The sequence below is a fragment of the Gorilla gorilla genome, chromosome 5, assembly GCF_029281585.2.
Source record: "Gorilla gorilla gorilla isolate KB3781 chromosome 5, NHGRI_mGorGor1-v2.1_pri, whole genome shotgun sequence".
Lineage (NCBI taxonomy): Eukaryota > Metazoa > Chordata > Mammalia > Primates > Hominidae > Gorilla > Gorilla gorilla.
In genome coordinates this window covers 36,923,958-36,947,750 of record NC_073229.2, presented here as the reverse complement: position 1 = coordinate 36,947,750, position 23,793 = coordinate 36,923,958, and positions in this window count along the sequence as shown.

Sequence of the window (23,793 nt, the reverse complement as noted above, 5' to 3'; positions counted from 1 at the left end):
CACCATTTTGTAATGTCCTTCTTTGTCTTTTTTGTTCTTTGTTGGTTTAAAGTCTGGTTTATCAGAACTAGGATTGCAACCCCTGCTTTTTTTTTCTTTCCATTTGCTTGGTAAATATTCCTCCATCCGTTTATTTTAAGCCTATGTGTGTCTTTGCATGTGAGATGGGTCTCCTGAATACAGCACACTGATGGGTCTTGACTTTTTATCCAACTTACCAGTCTGTGTCTTTTAATTGGGGCATTTAGCCCATTTACATTTAAGGTTAATATCGTTAGGTATGAATTTGATCCTGTCATCATGATGCTAGCTGGTTATTTTGCACATTAGTTGATGCAGTTTTTTTCACAGTGTCATTGGTCTTTATATTTTGTTACATTTCTTCAGTGGCTAGTACCAGTTTTTCCTTTCCATATTTAGTGCTCCCTTCAGGAGCTCTTGTAAGGCAGGCCTGGTGGTGACAAAATCTCTCAGCATTTGCATGTCTGTAAAGGATTTTATTTCTCCTTTACTTATGAAGCTTAGTTTGGCTGGATATGAAATTCTGGGTTGAAAAATTTTTTCTTTAAGAATGTTGAACATTGGCCCCCACCCTTTTCTGGCTTGTAGGGTTTTTGCAGAGAGATCCACTGTTAGTCTGATGTGCTTCCCTTTGTAGGTAACCTGACCCTTCTCTCTGGCTGCCCTTATCATTTTTTCCTTTGTTTCAGCCTTAGAGAATCTAACGATTATGTGTCTTGGGGTTGCTCTTCTTGAGGGGTGTCTTAGTGGTGCTCTCTGTATTTCCTGAATTTGCATGTTGGCCTGTCTTGCTAGGTTGGGGAAGTTCTCCTGGATAATATCCTGAGGAGTGTTTTCCAACTTGGTTCCATTCTCCCCATCACATCCAGGTACATCAACCAGTTGCAGGTTAAGTCTTTTAACATAGTCCCATATTTTTTTGGAGGCTTTGTTCATTCCTTTTAATTCTTTTTTCTCTAATCTTGTCTTCATTCTTTATTTCATTAAGTCGATCTTCAATCTCTGATATCCTTTCTTTCACTTGATTGATTCAGCTACTGATACTTGTGTATGCTTCACAAAGTTCTCGTGCTGTGTTTTTCAGCTCCATCAGGTCATTTATCTTCTCTCAACCGATTATTCTAGTTAGCAGTTCCTGTAACCTTTTATCAAGGTTCTTAGCTTCCTTGCATTGGGTTAGGACATGCTCCTTTAGCTCCGAGGAGTTTGTTATTATCCACCTTCTGAAGCCTACTTCTGTCAATTCATCAAACTCATTCCCTGTCCAGTTTTGTGCCCTTCTTGGAGAGGATTTGTGATCATTTGGAGAAGAGGGATTCTGGTTCTTGGAATTTTCAACATTTTTGCACTGTTTTTTATTCATCTTTGTGGATTTAACTAACTTTGATCTTTGATGCTGATGGCATTTGGATGGGGTTTTTCTGTGGGCATCCTTTTTGTTGATGTTGATGTTATTGCTTTCCGTTTGTTAGTTTTCCTTCTAACAGTTAGGCCCCTCTTCTGCAGGTCTGCTGGAATTTGCTGGAGGTCCACTCCAGACCCTGTTCACTTGGGTACACCATTGGAGGCTGCAGAACAGCAAAGACTGCTATCTGCTCCTTCCTCTGGAAGCTTCATTTCAGAGGGGTACCCACCTGATGCCAGCTGGAGCTCTCCTATATGAGGTTTCTGTCATTCCCTGCTGGGAGGTGTCTCTCAGTGAGGGGGCACATGGGTCAGGGACCCACTTGAAGAGGCAGTCTGTCCCTTAGCAGAGCTCAAGCACTATACTGGGAGATCCGCTGCTCTCTTCAGAGCCAGCAGGTAGGAATGCTTAAGTCCACCAAAGCTGCGCCCACAGCCACCTCTTCCACCAGGTGCTATGACCCAGGGAGATGGGAGTTTTATCTATAATGGGGCTGCTGCCGTTCTTTCAGAGATGTCCTGCCCAGTGAGGAGGAATCTAGAGAGGCAGTCTGGCCACAGCCACTTTGCCGTGCTGTGGTGAGCTCTGCACAGTCCGAACTTCCCAGCATCTTCATTAACACTGGGAGGGGAAAACTGCCTGCTCAAGCCTCAGTAATGGTGGACGCCCCTCCCCCTACCAAGCTCGTTCATCCCAGGCCGAATTCAGACTCCTGGGCTGGCAGCAAGAATTTCAAGCCAGTGGTTCTTCACTTGCTGGGCTCTCTGGGAGTGGGATTCTCTAAGCGAGACCACTTGGCTCCCTGGCTTCAGCCCCCTTTCCAGGGGCTGTGTCACTGAGGTTCCAGGCACCACTGGGGTACAAATAAAAACTCCTGCAGCTAGCTTGGTGTCTGCCCAAACAGCCGCCTAGTTTTGTGCTTGAAACCCAGGACTCTGGTGGTATAGGCACATGAGGGCATCTCCTGGTCTCAGTTGGAAATGCAGAAATCACCCACCTTCTGCGTTGGTCTCACTGGGAGCTGCAGACAGGAGCTCTTCCTATTAGGCTATCTTGCCAGCAGAGAGCGAGACTTGTTCTTATCCCAGGAGGGCTAATTGGAGCTTTCCTTCCTTTTATGAATTAAAATTCTAGTTTATTTACAATTTTGCTTATTGTTATCATGGAGTACCAGCCTCCTCTGAATTGCTGATTAGCCAAATATTCATTGATTTTGACAACCTTCAGAAGCTTGAACCTTCTGCACTGTGTTCTGAATAAAGTCAGCCTCATTGGGAGAGCTATAGAACTGTCTGCTCTTTTGGGCTGCTTTTCTCACTGTGCCACTGCTCTAGACCTGGGCAGGAGGACAGTGATCTCTTTCTCAGAGTGATACCACTGTTGTACAAATTGTATGTTGGGCAAGTATGATAGCCATTGTTTTTCTCAGCTTGACTGTCCTGGCATGAAACTTCCACCCTCTAAATACTGTAAGGCAAGGGTAATTGGGGTCCAGAATTCTCAGTCTTTTGCTCCTGAGATAGCTCTACAAGTGGGAACTGGCTGAAAAAAAGGAACCTCAGACATCTTAGCTCCACTTGTCTGGAATACAGCTCCTGTAACACAAAGTTGGGGAATAAATAAGGAATTCTTGTGACTTGCCTCACCCAGGGAAAACTGTAGCCCTAAACTGTATCTTTTGGGAGAAGGAGCTCCATCTTCTTGACTGCATCTTCCTAGAGAAGGCTTCCATCACATTGAGTTGGTGGTGGGCAGGGGAAGGTCATGGATTGAATTCGATAGACTCTCTCTTTTCTTACCAAAAGTTAGATTTCATAGATTCTCTTGAATAAATCTGCTTAACTTTCTGTATCACCTAGGACAAATTCTAGAAATTTTAAATAGTTCCTTTTTATAATTTTCAACAATTGTGATTTATAATTATGAAGAAGCTTTATAGAGCTCTTCATGCTGGCATTCCAAAATTACTTTCTATTCTTTTATCTAGACAACATTAAATAGACTTTATACTATTCCTTCCTTAAGTATCTGGTAGGACACTCAAGTGAAACCATCTAATCTTAGAGTTTTTTTCTTGAAAGGCTTCAAAGTAAAAACATAAATTTCTTTAACAGATATGGAACTATTCAAATTATTCCTTTTTGAATAAGTTTTATAATGTATCTTTCAAGTATTTGTTGACTTTATTTAAGTTGTTAAATTTATGTGCATTGAGTAGTTTAAAATATTCCCTTTATAGCCTTTTAATGTCTGTAGGTTCTCTAGTGATGTCTCATTTTTCATTCTTAATATCAATAATTTGTGATTTTCCTTTTTATTTTTGGTCATTCTGGCTACAGCTTTATACATTTTAATAATTTTTTCCAAAGAAACACCTTTTAGTTTTATTTATTTTCTCTATTATTCTTTTGTTTTAAATTTATTGACATCTGCATGTATTTTTTTAATTTGTATTTTCTTTCTTTTGCTGATTTTGAAGTTTGCCTTTCTTTAGATTCTTACCATGGAAGCTTAGGTTACTAATCTGCCAAATATTTTTTCTTTTCAATATAAAAATTGAATAATATAATTCCACACATGTGTACTGCAATAACAGCATCATAAAACTTTTGATAGGTTGTATTTCTAGGGTGTTTTTTGTGAGTTCAAAATATTTTAAAATTTTACTTGAGAGTTCCTCTTTGACTCATAGGTTATTTTGAAGGTTTTTTTTTTTTATCAAAACATTTGGGAGTTTCTTATTATTTTTATTTTATTGATTTCTAGTTTAGTTCCATTACGGTCTGACAATATATGATTTCTACTATTTTACATTGTTAAGGCTTAAAAATTGTATTGTTTATCTTTTGAATGTTCTATGTCTATTCTATTTTTTGTTAGATTTCTAAAAACTTTCTATAAATTCTAGTTAGGTCAAGATGTTTGATAATGTTTTTAGGTCTTTTATAGTCTTACTGATTTCTGTCTATTTGTATTATGCATTACTGAGAAAGGAATGTAAGTCTCCAACCATAATTGTGGATTTATTTATTTCTCCTTTCATTCTGTATGTTGTTTCTTTATCTATTTTGAAACTCTGTTGTTAGATGGATAACATTAACATTCTTGTATCTCCTTGGAGAACTGACTCTTTAGCCTTATATAATATCTCTCTTTATCTCTGATAATACTTAATCTGAAGTCTATTTTGTCTGTTACTAATATGACTACTGTCTTTTTTTTTTAGTTAATGTTTGTAGGTATATCTTTTCTTATCCTTTTAATTTTAACATATGTATAGTTCTATATTTAATGTGAATTTCTTATAGACAACATATACATGGATCTTGACCTTTTATCCAGTCTGACAATTTGTTTCTTCTGGTGATGTCAACTGATATGCATGGATTAAAATATACTAACTAACTCTCTAACTATTTTCTATTTGTTCCTTCTATTTTGTTTTTTCTTCCCCTTCTGTCTTTTTGGTCATTTTTAATGATTTATTTTATTTCCTTTACTGACATATTATTTATACCTCTTAAGAACTGTTTAGTGGTGGTCCTTAGAGTTTGCAACATGCATATTTAATCAATCAATGTCTACATTTAAATAAGATTATCTCTTCATGTGTAGTGTAAGAGCTTTATAACAGTATGTTCCCAATTTGCCCTTTTCATTTATTGTGCTATTGTTGCCATACACTGGGCTTTTGTATGTGCTATGGACATACTACATATTCCTACTATCTATGGTTTGAACAGTCAATTGTCTTTTAGAGCAATTAAAAATAAGAAAACATTTTCATGCGACCTTCTCTAGCACTCTTTTCTTTGTGTAGATGCAAGTTTCTTTCTGTTGTTGTATTTCTCTACCCAAAGAACTTCATCCAATATTTCTTGAGCAAGTCTTCTGTCAAGTTATCAGTTTATTTTTATTAACCTGAAAAATGTTCTTATTTTCTTAAGAATTTAAAAATATTTTTTAGAAACACAATTATTGACTGACAGCATTCTTTTTCTTTCAGACGTTTAAATATTTTACTTCCTTGTTTTCTAGTTTGTATGGTTTCTGACTAAAAGCTGCTTTAATTCTTATCCTCATTCTTGTCAAGATAATGTCTTTTTCTCTGACTTATTTCAAGATTTTCTTTGCCTTAAAAAAAAAAGTCAGTTTGAATATTATAGCCATAGGTGTGGTGTGGTGTACATGCATGCTTATATGTTTGGTATTTTTCCTGCTAGGGGTTTCCTGAGTTTCTTATGTCTGAGGTTTGATCTCTGTCTAATTAAAAAAAAATTCTTCATCATTATTATTTTTTCTCTGCTCTGTTTTTTTTCCTTCTGAGATTCCAATTACATATATTTTATGTAATATAAGATTACATATGCTCTTGAATGAGCTTTTCTGTTGAAGTTTCTTTTTTAGTTTCAGTTTTTGTAATTTTTATGAGTGTATCTTGAAGTTTGCTATATCTTTCTTATGTTATGAGCTGAATTGTATGCCCCGATCCCTGGCCCCAAGAAACCTCAGAAGAAACCAACTCTACCAACACCTTAATATTAGACTTCTGACTACAGAATTGTGAGAAAATAAATTTCTGTTTTTTAAGCTACTCAGTCTGTGCTACTTTTTTGTGGCAGCCTTAACAAATGAATATACCTTGACTATGTCAACTCTGCTATGAACCTGTTAAGGGTGTTCTTTACTCCATTACTCTATTTTTCATTTCTAGCACTTCTAATTAATACTTTCTTACAGTTTGTTCCTCTCTGCTGAAATTACCCAATTGATATTGCATGTTATTTACCTTTTCAATTAGACCTTTTAATATCTGAATCATATTTAATTGAAACTCCTTGGCAGATAGTTCCAATCTCTATGTCATATCTGAGTCTGCTTTTAAGGATTGCTTTGTTTCTTAGGAATGTGCTGGACTTTTTTTCTTTATTTTTCTTATGCTTTGTACTTTTTACTGAAGACTTGAAATTTTGTGTACTATAGTAAAGGCTGAGGTACACAGCATTTATTCTTGGAAATGAGCATAGTTTTCTTTTGCGAGGATTTTATTGTGGAGAGGTTAGGGTTAATCTAATTAGAAGTTCAGCTGTGTTTTAGGTTTGTTGTTGCAATGGTTATCCTCAGTGCACCACATATTCTTCTAGTGATGCTTTGTGTTAGAGTGGGGACTATTTTGCCTGAAGGTTTTTACCCTCTTTATTTTCAGTATCTACTCAACTATCAGCTTTTAGTCTTTCCTTAATGCCACGTATAGAGAGGGTCTATTTCTTGAAAGTTACTTCTTTCTACATGCTGGTTAGCCTGTCATGGAGGATTGGGGCATTCTCTGTTTTGACTAAGCTTCACTCTTAGGTCATCATCAAGTACCTACATCTTGTGTTTCTGGGTTTCACCACTGACCATGTAGTCCTGAGCTCAGCCTGTATTCCTGCTCCTTCCTGAGGGATAGAGATTATTTTCCCATTCTCTTCTCCTATTTGCAATAGGCAATGGTACTTGTTGCCCTTCCCCCTTCCCTCTGCAGATTAAGGCTTTGTTCTATAGGGAAAATAGGGGAGAAGTGTCTTAACAAAATTTCTCTTACTACTCCAAATCTTTTCAGCCTATGTTTTCTATCTTCTTATTGGAAGTTACTGCATTTCATTTAAAATATATCCTAGAAGGTTTTATTTTTAACTTTGGGAGATCAAATTAAATAGTTAAAATTTAATGAACTATAACATTTAATAGTTTAAATTTCTTTGTTCTTATTAGTAACATAAAAATACAATGGAAATATCAAAGTGTTCATTTCAGGTAGGCACTAGGGCTGCTCAATGATAATGTAGCTTTCCTCATTCCAGTTACATGCTAAGATTGCATTTCCCTATCTCCTTGATGTTGGGTGTGTTATTTTAAGTTGTTTTTAGAAAGTGAAATTTGAGTACAAGTGCTAGGAGACAGTTTGAGATTCTGTACACTTCCTACTTTCTGCCATCAGAGGATCTAGCTATACTCCTGTTACAGACAGGGCTCCCAGCTTGGGACCTGGAGTAAAGAGATGTGGAATAGATTCCACAGTCAATTCAAAATGGACAGGTAGCCAGAGCATACTTTTGTTGTTATAAGACACTAATATTTTAGGAATGTTTGTTACTTCACCATTATATAGCTACTTTGACTAATACTATTGCATTTCTCAGGGAAATGAATTTCAGCAGTGGTATCTATATCTCACTGGACATCTGAAATACCCCTGAATGTGGAAGGCCCAGGCCAGTAACATAATGTGTTATCGATAACCCATGATAATTTTATTGTAAAAAAAAGACACACTAAAATTCACATGAAGACATTAAGTTGTACTCGGGTATATAGAAAGCTGGAAACAGAGCTGGCGTCTACTTTGTACAACATCTTTGTCATGGGTTATTCCAATTTCTTATGTAGGGTCCCTTAGTCTGTCTGTATTTTTATTTTCACCAATATTTCTAAGTTCTTGTTCTTCCTCCTCTGTTTCACAGATAACATTCAGCCCCTTTTTATATCCTTTGGGAATAATCTTTTCGGATGACTGTATTTGCTCTTATAAATTATATTTTTCCTTTGTGTTAAATTGCCACATTACTCCAAAAAGATTATAAGAATGTATATCAGCTATTGAAATATTTAAAGAAAGACATATGTATGTGTATCTCTATATATAATCATATATCCACATTCGTGTCTGCTTAATGTCAACTCTACTAGAATTGCCATGAAAAATCACGTAAACTTATATGTTCACTATCATTTTATATACCTTTAGTTTTATATATGGCTACTGTAATTTTTCTTTGAAAACATATATCTTATGGTGAGACACATGACTATATTAAGGGATAAATTATTTGATGTTATTTTACAATAATCATTGATAGCTGGGTCAGGAGTAGGAAAAATTTCCCTTTAACTTAATAGAAGATCTAGCATTTCCATTTCTTTAAAGCAGCAACAAAGGAGTTTGTGCACCCTATTCTGATAAGCTTATGGCAATACAGACAAGAAACGTGGGGAAGCAGAGACCCAGACTTGCAATGTGGGTTGACAGTGAATACAGGCCCCTCTCCACTACTGATTAATTTTCAGATGATCTTATCACCTGCCAGAGCAGGAAGAAAGGCTAAGGGTGCCTTATAGGGAAGAAAAATCAGGCTTTGAGTTCTGGGCACCCGGATGTTTGACTCTTTCAGGTACTTTGCTCATTCGGGTGATACCATTTTGTGAGGAATTTTGTTTAGTTTTTCTATCAGTATTTCCCCTCACACTTCAGTAAAATGTAAAATAAACTTAACTGACTGCCAAAAGCAAGCTTATAAGTAAACAGAGCTAGAGAGAGCAGAGGCAGAGTGCTGAGCGGGAAGCCATGGAGAGGAATGAGAGTCTAGCTTCACAAAAGCCTTAATAGGAGCCTCTTTGAAATGACTAACAATAACAGACTAAAACATTCAGGAAGAAAAAATAATGTTTAAAAGATTATAAAGCCAAGAGGCTAGCAGCAAATATATGACACAAAATGTTCTGAAGCTGCTTTGCCGCGCACGCTCTCTCTCAAAGCTATTTTGGCTTGGTTTCAGGTTCCTGGACATGGCTCAAAGGGACCCTCTGTCTTTTGGAAATTTTGTGCCAAGAACCCTGGGTCCAGAATGCCTCTGGGAACTGGCTTGGTTCTGGGGAGTTGGCATAGACTCTGGAGAGTAGAATGTGGCAAATAAATTGTTGTATATTCTGACTATATAAATATTATACACCAAAAAAGTTGAAGAAAAATATTGAAAAGAAGGTGGATACATTTATAATTTGCATTATCTATGATCACTTAGGGTCAAAGCTTGTCAATAAATGTTCATAACTCACACAATGGAAGTACATTCTTATTTAACAGTATGAAGTAAAAGAAGAAGGAAAATATTGACAGAATAACATTGAAGAAGGAAGGGTACAGGAAGAAAATACAGGAAAGTTTTTACTATTCACATTAAGGAACCAGTAGATATCGTATAAAGAAATGAATGTCTAAAGATACAGCAGATGAAATAGAGACCAGAAAACCACAGCTTATGCCAAATCTCATTCAATGCCTGTTTTCATATGACCTACAAAATATGGTTTTCTCATTTTTTAATTGTTGAAAAAAATCAGAGGATAATAGTTCAACACGTGAAAATTGTATAAAATTTAGGATGCAGAATCTACAATAAAGTTTTTCTGGAATGCAGTCATACTCGCTCATCTGCAAATGATCTACAGCTACTTTCATGTTATAATGGCACAGTTGTGACAGAGACCCTATGGCCTGTATTTTCTAATTCTAGTAATTAGAAAAATGATGGATTTGATATATAAAAACAAAAGATGTTTCTTTGAAAAAATAGCAAAATATTATCTAACTTAAGAAAAAGAAAAAAAACTGCAATTAAAAACAAACAAGCAATGAAACACACAACCAGATAGTAAAAAGGAAATGACCACATAGGAATAGAAGAAATTAAAGATTCATAAGAATTCTAAATTGAAAAGCTTGGATGAAAAAATACGATTTACACAAAATGACAACACAAATGACAGAAAATCTAAACAGAACTACTTCAATAAAGGCAATAGACAAAATTATGCAAAGGTCATTCCCAGCAAAGTGGCAGATTTGGACAGTTTCATAAAGGAATTCAAATATTTTAAAAGCAAATAATACCAATGCTATTTAAATTGTTCTGGAAAAGACTAGACAAAAGAAAATCTCAATTCATTTTGGAAAGGGGGTATAAAATTGGTAATGAAACCTGATAAAGATGTGCACACAAACAAAACTATATAGATTAATCTCAGTTATCAATAATAACAAAAACATTCTAAAGAAATTTTTAGCAAATGAAATTCAGAAGTATGTAAAAAGAATCATTATTTTGAAAGAAGATTTTAGAAGTACAACCATCAGGAAAATGCAGATCAATATCATGTTACATCTATTAGGATGCCTATTATCAAAGAAACCAAAAGATAACAAGTGTTAGCGACTGTGTGGAGAAAAAGGAGTCTTTGCACAGTGTTGGTAGGAATGTAAATTGGTACAGCCATTAAGAAAAACAGGATGCAGCATTCTCAAATGAAAAGTATAACTACCATATGATCCAGCAATTCCACTTCTGGGTATTTACTCAAAGAAAATAAAATTAGAATCTCTAAGAAATATCTGCATTCACATGCTCATTGATCGCATCATTATGCACAACAGTCAAGATGTGGAAACAACCTAAATGTACACGAACAGATAAATGGATAAAGAAAATGTGGTATACACAGACAATGTGGTATTATTCAGCCTTTAAGAAGAAGGAAATCCTGCCATCTGCAATAACATGAATGAACCTGGAGGGCATTATGCTAGGTGAAATAAGCCAGACACAGAAGGACAAATACTACATGATCCTATTTATATGAGAAATCTACAATAGTCAAACTCATAGAAGCAGACAGTAAAATGATGGTTGCCAGGGTCTGGGGGGAAGGGGAAACAAGGAGATTCTTTTCAAAAGGTACAAAGTTCTAGCTATGCAAGATGAATAATTTCTACTGATCTACTGTGCAGCATCATGTCCATAATTAACAGTATGGTATTGTATACTGAAAATTTTGCCAAAAGGGTAGATCTTATGTTAAGTGTTCTTATCACAAATGTAGATAAACAAAGATGGTGGGAGAAACCTTTTGGAAGAGAGAGAGATGATAATTGATGTAGTGATGGTTTCACTGGTGTGTTCTTAATTCCAAAGTCATCAAGTTGTACATGTGAAATATGTACAGCTTTTTGTATGTATTCATACCTCAATACAGTGTTTCTTTAAGTACAAGGATGGTTTGTTATTCGGAAATTTGTTAATACATAGCTTATAATGTTGAAGAAATACTGTGATCATTTTCATATATGTCAAAGAGACATTTGACAAAGTATAACAGCCATTCTTCACAAAAACATTCAGTTCAGTAGGATGTATACACACTTTTTAAGCATAGGAAACATATTTACCTCAATCCAAAAAGTCAATATCATGCTCAGTTGAGACATACTACTGAAATCAAAATCAAGATGTTGACTACCACCTCTGCTATCCCACAAAGTACTGGAATTACTAGTCAATATGATTAGACAATGAAGGAAAATTAGAAGCGTAAACACTGTAAACAGTAACTGTGTCGAGATGACATGATAGTATATTTGAAAACCCAAGATAATCAACTTAAACACTACAAAGAGTGAGAGAATTCAGGAAAGTTATAGTGTAAAAATGTTAATAAATAGAAAGTAATAGATTATCATGTACAAATAGCAAGGAGTTAGAATATATAATGGGAAAACATTTAAAACAGCAAAACAATACCTCTAGAAATACACATAATAAAAATGTAGAAACCAATATGAAGAAAAATTAAAACACTTCCCAAATGTGAAAACAAAGATGGGCTTTTTAGTAAATGATGTTGGTATTACACATCTGGAAAAAAAAAGGTGGAATCTACACCTCACACTAAACATCAGGAATAATTCCAAATAAACACATTTCTTTATTAAAATTAAGAAAAGCTTTTAAAATAGTAGGACAAATAGGAAAATCCATACGTAAATCTGAAGTGGGGGATTCCCTTTTAACCAACAACTCAAAACCTTAAATGATAAAAGATGACATAAGAAAACAGAAAAGAAACTTCTTCAAGCAAAAATAAAAAAAAAAAACCTAACACAACAATAACATAATGAATAAAGAGACGAATATACATGGGGCAGGGAATAATTGCAATTTCTACCACAGACACAGGAATACTTTTTCCTAATATATAAATAGCTTCCCCAAATTAACAGTAAAAGATAATTGTATAGAAAAAAGAAATAGATTGAATGGACAACTCAAACATATAAAAAAATGATGAGGTTCACTTTTAATACAGTAAAACCACATAGACATACCATTCTTCATCTATCAGGTTAATTCAGATACCACAGTTTAGAAGGCCCCTTTGGTGATGCTGAGGGACATAGGCATTGTCCTAAAGTGCTGATAGAAGCATGCATTGCCAGGGAGCTTTCCCACCACTTTCCTGGGAGATATTGATCACCTCAGCCCTCTGGCAGCCAGATGGATCCCAATCAATTTACAGCTCCTACGCTTCTTGCCTTTGGCCATAAGTCATCTTTTATACAGCTCTAAATCTTTTCAAGTTTATCCCATGGGTTATTTGATGGTTGCATTTCCTATGAGTTTTATGATGTGAAAAAGCTTGGGAAAACCTGTAATAGTCAATTTGATATTACCTATCAAAATTATGAATTTATATAACTTTTGACCCATTTCCAATTTGGGAATTAATCCTGCAGCTATACCTGCACATGTGTTAAATGAAATATATTCAAGGTTATCCCGCATGTCAGAATTTGTAACAGCGAAATACTGGAAACAACTCAAATGTCCATTAAGAGTTTAATAAAGATTAGAAAAATTAGGATCATTCAAACAATGGAACACTATGAAGTGACACTTAAAAAAAGTCCGTGCTAGTCTGGAAAGATTCCAAGTAAACTATTAATTTTTCAAAAAGGAGAGAGAACAGTGTATATAGTATGATAACTTTGGTCAAAAAATGGTGAGAAATAATACATATTCACATTTGCTTGCATAGTATTAGTAAGTGAAGGATACATAATTAGAAGGACTTTCCTGGGGTCAGGCAATGTGGGCTGTGAACTGATAAATGGGGATAAGAGGTAGGATCAAGACATTTTGCTGAATATATCTCTGTATTTTTCAGTTGTTTCAGTTTTTGAACAATATAAATGTGTCACCATACCAAAACTATTAAAACAAACAAAATGCAGCAGCATTTATTTTCAAAACAAGGAATTAGGACAAGTGGTAGAATTGGTGATAAAACCTCTTATGTCAAATGTCAGATACAAAAAAATACATACTGAATCCCTACAAGATACCCTGGTCAGGAGGTAGTAAGTGTGGTAAGTGCTCCTAAACAATTGTCTTTTCCCACTTCCACTGGAGATGTCACGCCCCGCTCTGATTGTTGGTCACATGCTACTCTGCTGCTTTAAGGAGACGAGAGAGCAGCTTCTTATCTGGCTGATTCACTTTCCCCCCAGTCACATTCGAAGTAGCCACATATGGGTGGTACTCTTGACTTTTAATGAAAGCTAGCACCAATTCCTTTAGAGCAAGAAGTCGAGCGAAATCATGATACTAAGGCAATAGGGTGTGAAGATCCCAGACTCTGGGGGAGTCTGCTGGGGTTGAGTCCAGCTTCTACCTTTAGAGACTTTTTTACCTTGCTGTTTAATCTCCTCATCAGGAAAAAAGAAATTATAATATTACCTACCTCAGAGTGCTCATTAGAGTTAATCCATAGAGAGTGTTCAGAAGGGTGTGTGCCAGTGAGAAGGGGCTCCGTGTTAGTTATTATCCTTTGCGTAATGCAATTCTTGCAACTATCAATAATGTCTTTACACTATTAGACCACAGACACTTGGTGCGTGACTTTTTTTTTTTTAAACAATATTTAACCATAAGTTTATTTCAGCTAGGTTTGAAAGTTTACTTTTACTAGGGGAAAATATTCTTTCCTTCTTGTTTTGCTTGGTGTTTTATTTGCATCTTCTCTCTCTCTCTCTTTTTTTATTATTATTATACTTTAAGTTTTAGAGTACATGTGCACAATGTACAGGTCTGTTACATATGTATACATGTGCTATGTTGGTGTGCTGCACCCATTAACTCATCATTTAGCATTAGGTATATCTCCTAATACTTTCCCTCCCCCTTCCCCCCACCTGACAACAGTCCCGAGAGTGTGATGTTCCCCTTCCTGTGTCCATGTGTTCTCATTGTTCAGTTCCCACCTATGAGTGAGAACATGCGGTGTTTGGTTTTTTGTCCTTGCAACAGTTTGCTGAGAATGATGGTTCCCAGCTTCATCCATGTCCCTACAAAGGATATGAACTCTTCATTTTTTATGGCTGCATAGTATTCCATGGTGTATTTGTGCCACATTTTCTTAATCCAGTCTATCGTTGTTGGACATTTGGGTTGGTTCCAAGTCTTTGCTATTGTGAATAGTGCCGCTATAAACATATGTGTGCATGTGTCTTTATAGCAGCATGATTTATAATCCTTTGGGTATATACCCAGTAATGGGATGGCTAGGTCAAATGGTATTTCTAGTTCTAGATCCCTGAGGAATTGCCACACTGACTTCCACAATGGTTAAACTAGTTTACAGTCCCACCAACAGTATAAAAGTGTTCCTATTTCTCCACATCCTCTCCAGCACCTGTTGTTTCCTGACTTTTTAATGATCGCCATTCTAACTGGTGTGAGATGGTATCTCATTGTGGTTTTGATTTGCATTTCTCTGATGGCCAGTGATGATGAGCATTTTTTCATGTGTTTTTTGGCTGCATAAATGTCTTCTTTTGAGAAGTCTCTGTTCATATCCTTCATCCACTTTTTGATGGGGTTGATTTTTTCTTGTAAATTTGTTTGAGTTCATTGTAGATTCTGGATATTAGCCCTTTGTGAGATGAGTAGGATGCAAAAATTTTCTCCCATTGTGTAGGTTGCCTGTTCACTGTGATGGTAGTTTCTTTTGCTGTGCAGAAGCTCTTTAGTTTAATTAGATCCCATTTGTCAATTTTGGCTTTTGTTGCCTTTGCTTTTGGTGTTTTAGACATGAAGTCCTTGCCCATGCGTATGTCCTGAATGGTTTTGCCTAGGTTTTCTTCTAGGGTTTTTATGGTTTTAAGTCTAACATGTAAGTCCTGGATCCATCTTGAATTAATTTTTGTATAAGGTGTAAGGAAGGGATCCAGTTTCAGCTTTCTACATATGGCTAGCCAGTTTTCCCAGCACCATTTATTAAATAGGGAATCCTTTCCCCATTTCTTGTTTTTGTCAGGTTTGTCAAAGATCAAATGGTTGTAGATATGTGGCAGTATTTCTGAGGGCTCTGTTCTGTTCCATTGGTCTATGTCTGTTTTGGTACCAGTACCATGTTGTTTTGGTTACTGTAGCCTTGTAGTATAGTTTGAAGTCAGGTAGTGTGATGCCTCCAGCTTTGTTCTTTTGGCTTAGGATTGACTTGGCGATGCGGGCTCTTTTTTGGTTCCATATGAACTTTAAAGTAGTTTTTTCCAATTCTGTGAAGAAAGTCATTGGTAGCTTGATGGGGATGGCATTGAATCTATAAATTACCTTGGGCAGTATGGCCATTTTCACGATATTGATTCTTCCTATCCATGAGCATGGAATGTTCTTCCATTTGTTTGTATCCTCTTTTATTTTCTTGAGCAGTGGTTTGTAGTTCTCCTTGAAGAGGTCCTTCACATCCCTTGTGAGTTGGATTCCTAGGTATTTTATTCTCTTTGAAGCAATTGTGAATGGGAGTTCACTCATGATTTGGCTCTCTGTTTGTCTGTTATTGGTGTATAAGAATGCTTGTGATTTTTGTAGATTGATTTTGTATCCTGAGACTTTGCTGAAGTTGCTTATCAGCTTAAGGAGATTTTGGGCTGAGACAATGGGGTTTTCTAGATATACAATCATGTCATCTGCAAACAGGGACAATTTGACTTCCTCTTTTCCTAATTGAATACCCTTTATTTCCTTCTCCTGCCTAATTGCCCTGGCCAGAACTTCCAACACTCTGTTGAATAGGAGTGGTGAGAGAGGGCATCCCTGTCTTGTGCCAGTTTTCAAAGGGAATGCTTCCAGTTTTTGCCCATTCAGTATGATATTGGCTGTGGGTTTGTCATAGATAGCTCTTATTATTTTGAGATACGTCCTATCAATACCTAATTTATTGAGAGTTTTTAACATGAAGGGTTGTTGAATTTTGTCAAAGGCTTTTTCTGCATCTATTGAGATATTCATGTGGTTTTTGTCTTTGGTTCTGTTTATATGCTGGATTACATTTATTGATTTGTGTATGTTGAACCAGCCTTGCATCCCAGGGATGAAGCCCACTTGATCATGGTGGATAAGCTTTTTGATGTGCTGCTGGATTTGGTTTGCCAGTATTTTATTGAGGATTTTTGCATTGATATTCATCATGGATATTGGTCTAAAATTCTCTTTTTTGGTTGCGTCTCTGCCAGGCTTTGGTATCAGGATGATGCTGGCCTCATAAAATGAGTTAGGGAGGATTCCCTCTTTTTCTATTGATTGGAATAGTTTCGGAAGGAATGGTACAAGCTCCTCCTTGTACCTCTGGTAGAATTCGGCTGTGAATCCATCTGGTCCTGGACTTTTTTTGGTTGGTAAGCTGTTGATTATTGCCACAATTTCAGAGCCTGTTATTGGTCTATTCAGAGATTCAACTTCTTCCTGGTTTAGTTTTGGGAGGGTGTATGTGTCGAGGAATTTATCCATTTCTTCTAGATTTTCTAGTTTATTTGCATAGTGGTGTTTATAGTATTCTCTGATGGTAGTTTGTATTTCTGTGGGATCGGTGGTGATATCCCCTTTATCGTTTTTTATTGCGTCTATTTGATTCTTCTCTCTTTTCTTCTTTATTAGTCTTGCTAGCAGTCTGTTGGTTTTGTTGATCTTTTCAAAAAACCAGCTCCTGGATTCACTAGTTTTTTGAAGGGTTTTTTGTGTCTCTATTTCCTTCAGTTCTGCTCTGATTTTAGTTATTTCTTGCCTTCTGCTAGCTTTTGAATGTGTTTGCTCTTGCTTTTCTAGTTCTTTTATTGTGACGTTAGGGTGTCAATTTTGGATCTTTCCTGCTTTCTCTTGTGGGCATTTAGTGCTATAAATTTCCTTCCACACACTGCTTTGAATGTGTCCCAGAGATTCTGGTATGTTGTATCTTTGTTCTCGTTGGTTTCAAAGAACATCTTTATTTCTGCCTTCATTTCTTTATGTACCCAGTAGTCATTCAGGAGCAGGTTGTTCAGTTTCCATGTAGTTGAGCAGTTTTGAGTGAGTTTCTTAGTCCTGAGTTCTAGTTTGATTGCACTTTGGTCTGAGAGACAGTTTGTTATAATTTCTCTTCTTTTACATTTGCTGAGGAGTGCTTTACTTCCAACTATGTGGTCAATTTTGGAATAGGTGTGGTGTGGTGCTAAAAAAATGTATATTCTGTTGATGTGTGGTGAAGAGTTCTGTAGTTGTCTATTAGGTCTGCTTGGTGCAGAGCTGAGTTCAATTCCTGGGTATCCTTGTTAACTTTCTGTCTCATGGATCTGTGTAATGTTGACAGTGGGGTGTTAAAGTCTCCCATTATTATTGCTGGGAGTCTAAGTGTCTTTGTAGTTCACTAAGGACTTGCTTTATGAATCTGGGTCCTCCTGTATTGGGTGCATATATATTTAGGATAGTTAGCTTTTCTTGTTGAATTGATCCCTCTACCATAATGTAATGGCCTTCTTTGTCTCTTTTGATCTTCGTTGGTTTAAAGTCTGTTTTATCAGAGACTAGGATTACAACCCCTGTCTTTTTTTGTTTTCCATTTGTTTGGTAGATCTTCCTCCATCCCTTTATTTTGAGCCTATGTGTGTCTCTGCACGTGAGATGGGTTTCCTGACTACAGTACACTGATGCATTTTGTCTCTTTATCCAATTTGCCAGTCTGTGTCTTTTAATTGGAGCATTTAGTCCATTTACATTTAAAGTTAATATTGTTATGTGTGTATTTGGTCCTGTCATGATGATGTTAGCTGGTTATTTTGCTTGTTAGTTGATGCAGTTTCTTCCTAGCCTTGATGGTCTTTACATTTTGGCATGTTTTTGTAGTGGCTGGTACCGTTTGTTCCTTTCCATGTTTAGTGCTTCCTTCAGGAGCTCTTTTAGGGCAGGCCTGGTGGTGACAAAATCTCTCAGCATTTGCTTGTCTCTAAATGATTTTATTTCTCCTTCACTTATGAAGCTTAGTTTGGCTGGATATGAAATTCTGGGTTGAAAATTCTTTTCTCTAAGAATGTTGAATATTGGTCCCCACTCTATTCTGGCTTGTAGAGTTTCTGCTGAGAGATCTGCTGTTAGTCTGATGGGCTTCCCTTTGTGGGTGACCTGACCTTTCTCTCTGGCTGCCCTTAACATTTTTTCCTTCATTTCAACTTTGGTGAATCTGACAATTACGTGTCTTGGAGTTGCTCTTCTTGAGGAGTATCTTTGTGGCATTCTCTGTATTTCCTGAATCTGAATGTTGGCCTGCCTTGCTAGATTGGGGAAGTTCTCCTGGATAATATCCTGCAGAGTGTTTTCCAACTTGGTTCCATTCTCCCCGTCACTTTCAGGTACACCAATCAGACGTAGATTTGGTCTTTTCACATAGTCCCATATTTCTTGGAGGCTTTGTTCGTTTCTTGTTATTCTTTTTTTTCTTGTTATTCTTTTTTTCTCTAAACTTCCCTTCTCGCTCATTTCATTCATTTCGTCTTCCATCACTGATACCCTTTCTTCCCATTGATTGCATCAGCTCCTGAGGCTTCTGCATTCTTCACGTAGCTCTCGAGCCTTGGCTTACAGCTCCATCAGCTCCTTTAAGGACTTCTTTGCGTTGGTTATTCTAGTTATCCATTCGTCTAATTTTTTTTCACAGTTTTTAACTTCTTTGCCATTGGTTTGAATTTTCTCCTGTAGCTCGGAGTAGTTTGATCGTCTGAAGCCTTGTTCTCTCAGCTCGTCAAAGTCATTCTCCGTCCAGCTTTGTTCCGTTGCTGGTGAGGAGCTACGTTCCTTTGGAGGAGGAGAGGCACTCTGCTTTTTAGAGTTTCCAGTTTTTCTTCTCTGTTTTTTCCCCATCTTTGTGGTTTTATCTACTTTTGGTCTTTGATCATGGTGATGTACAGAGGGGTTTTTGGTGTGGATGTCCTTTCTGTTTGTTAGTTTTCCTTCTAACAGACAGGACCCTCAGCTGCAGGTCTGTTGGAGTTTGCTAGAGGTCCACTCCAGACCCTGTTTTCCTGGGTATCAGCAGCAGTGGCTGCAGAACAGCGGTGGCTGTAGAACAGCAGATCTTGGTGAACCACAAATGCTGCTGCCTGATCGTTCCTCTGGAAGTTTTGTCTCAGAGGAGTACCCGGCCATGTGAGGTGTCAGTCTGCCCCTACTGGGGGGTGCCTCCCAGTTAGGCTGCTCGGGGGTCAAGGACCCACTTGAGGAGGCAGTCTGCCCATTCTCAGATCTCCCACTGCATGCTGGGAGAACCACTACTCTCTTCAAAGCTGTCAGACAGGGACATTTAAGTCTGCAGAGATTACTGCTGTCTTTTTGTTTGTCTGTGCCCTGCCCCCAGAGGTGGAGCCTACAGAGGCAGGCAGGCCTCCTTGAGCTGTGGTGGGCTCCACCCAGTTCGAGCTTCCAGGCTGCTTTGTTTACCTAATCAAGCCTGGCAATGGCAGGCGCCCCTCCCCCAGCCTTGCTGCTGCCTTGCAGTTTGATCTCAGACTGCTTTGCTACCAATCAGTGAGACTCCGTGGGCATAGGACCCTCTGAGCCAGGTGCGGAATACAGTCTCCTGGTGTGCCGTTTTTTAAGCCCATTGGAAAAGCGCAGTATTGGGGTGGGAGTGACACAATTTTCCAGGTGCTGTCTGTCACCCCTTTCTTTGACTAGGAAAGGGAACTCCCTGACCCCTTGCGCTTCCCGTGTGAGGCAATGCCTTGGCCTGCTTCGGCTTGCACACGGTGCACTGCACCCACTGTCCTGCACTCAGTCTGCCACTCTCTAGTGAGATGAACCCAGTACCTCAGTTGGAAATGCAGAAATCACCCATCTTCTGTGTTGCTCACGCTGGGAGCTGTAGACTGGAGCTGTTCCTATTCAGCCATCTTGGCTCCACCCTATCTCCGGTGCGTGACTTCTTTACCCTGCACTGTTCCTGGAGTTTTGTTGCGTATAACCCACCGCTTTTTAAGTTGAACAACAATATCAAAGTTTTCTGACATCTGTTTAGTTCTCTAAGTAAAAGGCCAGTGAAAAGTAAGTCTTAAGGTTACAGATTGTCTCCTAGTGCTGAATTACTACAGTGCAGTGACAAATATCACAAGCTTTGGAATCAGATTACTGGAGATTACATCCCAGCTCCATGAATTACCTACATCTCTATGTCTCGGTTTCCTCACCTCTATTAGCTTAACATCCGGCTCACAGGGGCACTGGGAGAATAATGAGATGCTGCTTGTGCAGTGCTGTGCAAATAACTAGTAGGGGCTAATTAAGTAGTTGCTATTTTTTTTCTTTCACTATGTCATCATGACCCACCTCAGAGACTTCTAGCGTGCAATAAATAAGAGGAGAAAAAAAATGCAATCCAAAGACAAATTCCCAGAATTAATGGATAATATTGATGTGGAAGAAAGGCTGAGGTTAATTTTTTGGAAAACTTTCATCTCATCCATTGCCAGATTCCATTCCAGAGCTATAAAGGTCAAAATTGGTATCATTTTCTAACATCAGAGGTTCATTATACTCTCTCCAAACTCTATGAAACATCAATTGTGTTTTATTCCTTAGATCTTGGCTCTTAGAGGAATACTCTCATTTTTATAAATAGTACAAGGTCACATGTTACAAAAGCCTTACAATTCACAGGGGATACTCTTGTGAGGGGCTGCAGCTGTCCCAGATTTTACTGATGAAAGCTTTGCTTCTTTCTCTCACCCAATGCTATCTAGTGTTCATTTGATAAATTTTATTTTACTATAATAATAATTCAAATTAAGTTCAGAAATATAACCGTCTTGTTCGTTGCCTCTCTTGTTGTCTCCAAATCTCCTGGTAAAAGGCCTTTATACAATTTGCCAAAAGGCAGATATTCCTAAGCTGCCTTCCTGCTGTTTAAGTTCAGTTCCTTCAGATAAATGTAGAACTCATGATGATAACTTTTTGAGTGGCCTATTAAGTGAAATTCTGCTGTCCTATCCACATCTCCGGAGTCCAGGCAATCCGATTATGGACTTCTGGACTATAAGGTGTTACTTTGTTTCAGTATCAATCTGTTCCAAGTCCTTGGGGAGACCACAGTGATGAGATGTTATCTCTAATGAACTTAATATTAAATAATCTACTGTACCAATGCAAGTCTCAAGTTATTAAATGTATCATGGTGGATAGACCATCTGTCATGATATAAACTGTTTTGATCAAAAATATATGTGTGTGAGAGTTTATAACAAATTTCATAGCACAGTAGAAATACTTGTATCACAATGATAGAGATGCACAGTATATATAGAGTAGTCCCCCCTTATTCACTGGGGACACATTCTAGACCCATAGTGGATGCCTGAAATCATAGATAGTACCAAACCCTGTATATACTATGTTTTTCCTGTATATACTTACCTATGATAAAGTTTAATTTATAAATTTGGTTTAAAGTTTAATTTATAAATTTAACAATAACTAATAATAAAATAGAACAAGTCTAACAATATGCCAGCATCACTACTCTTGTGCTTAGGGGCCATTATTAAGTGAAATAAGGGTTACCAGAACAGAAGCAATGTGATTCCATGACACTCCCCTGGTAACTGAGATGGCTCCTAGGTGACTAACAGGTGCAGAGCGTTTGTGGATATGCTGGACAAAGGGATGATTTAAATCCCAGGTGGGATGGAGCAGATAGTATGAGATTTTTGTCATGCTCCTTAGAACGACGTGCAATTTAAAACCTATGAATTGTTTATTTCTGGAATTTTCCATTTTCTGACCACAGTTGACTGTGAGTAACTGAAACCACAGAAAGCAAAACCTTGGGTAAGAGGGGACTAACATATAAGTGTCATAGAAATATGCATTTGCATGTATATTGCTACAAATACATGTATATGTATAATTTCACCAGTCATCTAAAGGGATAATGACATCTCGTAGTGTAGGTATTACATATTGTCTTTACAAGTCCAAGCATAAAAATTGAAGAGGAAGATTAGTTAAAAGCTTAATTTTACTTGCCTCTCTCAGGATGTAAATAATAATAATAATAATAAAATGACAATGTTATCAGATCCTGGATAACAGGCCTTCTTCACAGCACCTTTAAAATTCTACTTCTTGACTAAGATAATGCTGCAGACAGACTTGCCGAACCAACAAATTGAATATATTAAGCAATATTAACATTAGTGATATCAGGAACCTTGAAATGAAAGGCAGCTGAAATGTCATCCAAATGTACCTTATATAAATAAGTTCTAAATTGGGTTTATTGACTCAACCCCCTGTTCTTATTGTTTCACTTATCAGGGAGTCTTGGAGGGATTTCATGTCAGTTAGAGTGAGTCATTGTGGTGACATGATAAGCCATGTATTCTGGGGTACAAATAATTGCCTCTTATTTAAATCATATGATATAATAATGTGGATTAAAATTGGTTCTGGTACCAGACTCATGAGCACTCAAACTGTGTTATTTTTATCTTGCCTCGTGCTCAATTTGGATTTTATTAAACTGAAAGCTGTCACCATTTTTCTATAATCACACATCCTACTGCAGATGTTGTATAGTCCTTGAAAATAAAGACTGTGTTTTATACATCTTTATACTTCTTGTAGCACCTGTGTAGTGCTTTCTGTACGCAAGATTCCTAATAAATGCTTGATGAATGTATAAATGATTTATTTAGAAAATCTTTATCTAACTCATATAATTAAAGGAAAATTCTACCTAGTGCTATAACTTACTTGCAAATCAATATTTGTATTTTTTAAAAAGCATAAAATTCATGGAATAATTGGAGTCTGCTATTTTTTCATATGGCTTTGATGTAGATAATTCCCAGAAGGCATACATGGAAAGATGAATTTAATTAATGTTTCTTTTTAGGTCAGATTTTCTAGAGGACTTTGCCAATGGTTAAGCATCAAATGCAAATGCTACATGATTCTTTCCTCTCACTATTTTCCCTACTGGTCTTTATTTCGCTAAGTGGTAAATGTTCATTAGAATGTTATACTATAAAATTCAATTTTCATTTACTAGCACCATTGCAGTTTTGGGGAGGACGCAATTCACATTCTATCTTTCTCAGAACTTTAAACAAAACTTTGAGGCTATGTGTAACATTTCTCTGAAATCCACTGAAAACAAATAGACAAAGAGATGATGCCATTTTGAGTAATAACTGCTCTTAAGAAAGACAATCAATATCATCAATATCGACATAATGAGATAGGTTTGTTCAGTCCATTAGAACCTAGGAACCCTTAGGCCAAACCCATGGATTAATACTCAATGAATTGGTTCTACTTATTGTGGGGATCAGGCTTGTGCATACATGCTGTACCACTAACTTGATAAATCAGTGCTCATCATCACTGCCAACAAAACAACTCGATGCAAGCTCC